Consider the following 3,695-nt stretch of genomic DNA (forward strand, 5'->3'; position numbering starts at 1 on the left):
CCGGAGCGGGGTTGCGGCGCGGCGTCGGCGGGAGGTCGGCTCCTGTTGCGGCAGGCGTGGCCCGGAGCGCCGGTGAGTCCCGGGAAGGTGGAACCCTCTGGAGCAAGCCGGCTGAAGGAGAACGCGAGTCAGATACGATCAGCGCAGCCCCGAGTTGTTCCCTTAAGAAGCGTGGCCAGGCCGAGCGAGTGAGCAGACAGATAGAAGAAAGATGGCCCCAGACACCCTGAGGGGTCCCCTGCCACCAGGCACAGCCGGAAGAATGTTGGTGGGTGGAGGGACAGATGTCAGACTGATTTTTCTCTCTTTTCTTCTGAACCACCTCTCAGAAGCCTCTGTATGTGCAAGAGGTGGCTGGTCTGGGATGACTGTAGTGTGCACAGTGCTTAAGGGGAACGCTAACGTGAAACAGCAGGCCACAGAATCACCTAGTAAAATAAAAGGCTTGGGAGAAGCCTAAGAGAACACTGATGGGCCCTGGGAAGCCCCAGGGATGCTACAGAAAAGAACYTGGCTTTCAGGCACCTCCTCAGAGCAGGAGAAATGCCTTACTCCAGCCTGTGGGAGAATGGCTGCGATTAATTACTGCCTTTCCTTAGCGAAAGCCTTGTGAAAGCAGAAGGGGCTAGAGGGGGTGCATAGCGAGTTATGGACTCTGTGCAAAGTTGAAACAAACAACAATCCCCTCTGCAAGTAGAAACAGTTTAGTCCTAAGTAGCAGATGAGTGTAGCTGTAAGCAAGGTGAAGAGAAGCAGTTATGTCAATCATGCTGAAAGCCTTGGGAAGGCTGTGTCTAAAACCTGATACCCTCATGGCCTTGTGGGTCGTCTCGGCTTGTTTGGCAGGGTAGTCCCCTGAAAGGGGACATCTTGAAGAGAAGCAGCTAGACCTAGCGATCCAGCTGTTTTGGTTATCACCCGTGAGACAAGCGTCCAAGCGTAAGAGGACTCGGAGCTGAATCAAAAAGGTAATAGGTCTGAAACAGAGGCAGGCACGTCAAGTGCTGTCCTTCTTTCGTGTAGTTAAAGACTGAGGGAATTGTCGGTTAAGCGGGCACGTGCAAGGGTTTGAGAAAGGATACGGAACAGTAACAATAATACTAAAGCAGGATAAAAACGGTTTCACGGAAGATGGCGTAGGTAAGTATTAGGCGATGTGCCTGCCTGTCTAATAACCTAGGCTTAATTGCTGTACGCAATGTCTCCAAACAGTTTACCCTGTAATGTATGATGCAAAGTGCTGTATTGAGACCTTTCCTTAAAGGAAGGGGGATAGGGAAAAAAAAAAAAGGCGAGAGAAAAAAAAAAAGAAAACAAGCATGAGAAAGAGAAAAAGAATGCTTTCGTTGAGAGTAAAATGCCAGTTTCTCTCTTTGTTACAGAGATGGAACTGATGATAGCAAATGCTGACAGAGAGGAAAGCTGGACAAGCAGTCTTTTTGTGATCAGTACCTAAGGGACAAAATGAATGAAACAAGCGAAAACGCAGTGGACCCCTGATACCYCCAGCAACTGCTGCAGAAGGAGGTGTTCTGCCATGGGCAAGTAAGGTGACTGTTGGTAATGGCTGTTTGTTATTTTGGCCTCTCAGAGGCAGCGCTGAGGGCTAAGCAACCCGTTCCTACCCTGTGGATGTCATTAACTGCATCTGCCTTAGTTTTGCTGTGGCTGTTTCTRTTTTGTTTTGTTAGCATATGTGCATAGATAAAAAGAGAAAGATACAATACTTACTCTTTCAGATGAATTGCTGTGGCTGAAGTTGAAGAGACCAGAAAAATGTAAGCAAGCTGAAGTGATAAAATCAAATGGAGCCAACTGAGAGCTGTCTCTGTCTCCCGCAAAGGAGAGCCCGTCCTTCCTGATTAGGAAGGATTGCCATTAATAACGGTCAGAATAACAGMTCACCGATGTATAACAAAGTCTGTATGTGTTACAAAAAGTATGCTACGTACGTGCACGTACTGTGCATGTGAGTTTGCATGTCTATGAAGCATTATATTATAAGAGCTACAAGACAGCAAATTATTATCTTAGGGGAATGATGGTCAAGTGGCCGGAGCTGCTGAAGGAGGAGGGGGGGAGAGAAAGGCTGTGAACTGTAAAATCAAGAGATCATTTTCAGAGGGCTCGCTTAGTGGAACCCCCAGTTAGTTACCTGACGGGGGTATTTGGGGAAAGAGGAAGACGGTAGATAGAGGAAACATTAAGGCCTCGGGGAATTAACTAACATCTCCTGCCCTCAAATTCCCGCGACAAGGCAAGCCTTCCTCAGTAATGCTTTCCACATCTGCTGACTCTGTGGGAGCAGCACTGTTAGAAAACAGCGGTAAGGGAAAGCAGGTGCCAGTAGCACCATCTTCACATCCCCTTTGGGAGCAGAACACAAATTCCCTGGCTGTTTAGCAGCACTCTGGGCTGTAACTGTCTTAGGCTTCTGCCTTTGATAGGACAGAGGCAATCCAATGCACTCAGGTCCCTCTGAAGCAGTAATGCCAGGCATACGACTAGACAGCAGGGGATTATCTGTCCAAGTGGCTTGGTGGGCACTAATTTTATCGAGCGGGGTGGGGGGCAGTTACTGCACAAGTGTTACAAGAAATGGATGATCTTGTGTGTATCTGAATTGACCGAGGGGCAGAGCACGGTTGTGCCAAAAATGTGGACACAGAAGGTTTCTGACAGATTAATCTCTAGCGGCTGCTTAGTCTAACTTCCCTTTCACAGCGCACCCAATTGTCATCAGAGCTTCCAAAGCACGGGTCGGGGAAGTGGTATTTGTGGCCTGTGTATTCCCCATTTGCCTTGCTTGTGTGTGCATGTTAGAGCTGATTTTGTGCTTCTAAACAGCTTTGGATTCTTACAGTTTTCTGCAGACTCTTTTTTTTTTTTGTATGTGTGTGTGTGTGTGTGGTTTGTGGGTTTTTTTGTTTTGTGTTTTGTTTTGGGAGGGGAGTTGTCTTTTTTGTTTTGCTTTGCTCTATACTTTTGTAGGGTGATGGATTTTACTACGCCTCCATCGACAAGTGCTGGCTTAAAAAGCTATAACATCCTAAGGGGGACACTTAGGCAAGATGGAGGAGTTCAGACAGACAGCCTGCTAGAAGAACGTCACCCAAGAGGGGGTGCCAACCCCCTCTTAAGCTCTAGGCGCTGATGCGTATAGATCACCCTGTCAGACACAAAGATGTTTTCTTTGGTTGCAGACGTTTGAGCTTGTCTTTACAGCCTATAGCGGTAGTATTTATAAACTGCGTTAATGCTAGGTGTTCATAACGTCAGGGAACGACTGCACGCTGYCGTTAAGAACTACAGGCTACGGCCCTCAGACCTCTGTAAGGTATCACATGTGAAGAGCAGCCAGGAGGATCCAAATGCCAGCAGAAAGGTTCTCCTCCCGGTCCCGACAAGGAGCTTTTGGCCGTAGGAAGGATGGCCGCGTCCTTGCCAGACTTGTGAGTAATAAGCCACAATTCACAGATGGGCAAAGGGAGCAGGGAATAGCGATGGGTAGCCGTCACTATGGCATTGCTGTTGCTAGCAGGGCCACCAGGTCTGCGTGAAGCCTCAGCTGCCTGCTTGGAGCTGTATTTTGCTCTGTTTACCTGGAAGAAGCAGTGAGGCCTAAAATAAGAATTTTTGTGGCRAGATGAGTAAGCTGGGACCCCACATGCCTTTTACCTTGCTTTGCTGCTTCA

General features: G+C 48.2%; 1 long non-coding RNA gene across 6 annotated transcripts in view; it reads left to right on the forward strand.

Moving 5' to 3' along the window:
• Window positions 1-7: 7 nt before the first annotated feature.
• LOC146601366 (uncharacterized) overlaps window positions 8-3,695 on the forward strand; it is a 5,699-nt gene continuing 2,011 nt past the window's right edge. For 3 of the 6 annotated variants that reach the window (XR_014896156.1, XR_014896161.1, XR_014896160.1), the window contains exons 1-3: window positions 8-268; window positions 1,383-1,560; window positions 1,740-3,452. This is a non-coding gene — a long non-coding RNA (uncharacterized LOC146601366). Of the gene's footprint in view, window positions 269-846; window positions 969-1,382; window positions 1,561-1,739; window positions 3,453-3,695 lie in introns of all 6 variants that reach the window. The other 3 variants (XR_014896158.1, XR_014896157.1, XR_014896159.1) reach the window with 3 other exon arrangements.

The sequence above is a fragment of the Rhea americana genome, unplaced genomic scaffold, assembly GCF_003343005.1.
Source record: "Rhea americana isolate MKP2758 unplaced genomic scaffold, rheAme1 scaffold_1036, whole genome shotgun sequence".
Lineage (NCBI taxonomy): Eukaryota > Metazoa > Chordata > Aves > Rheiformes > Rheidae > Rhea > Rhea americana.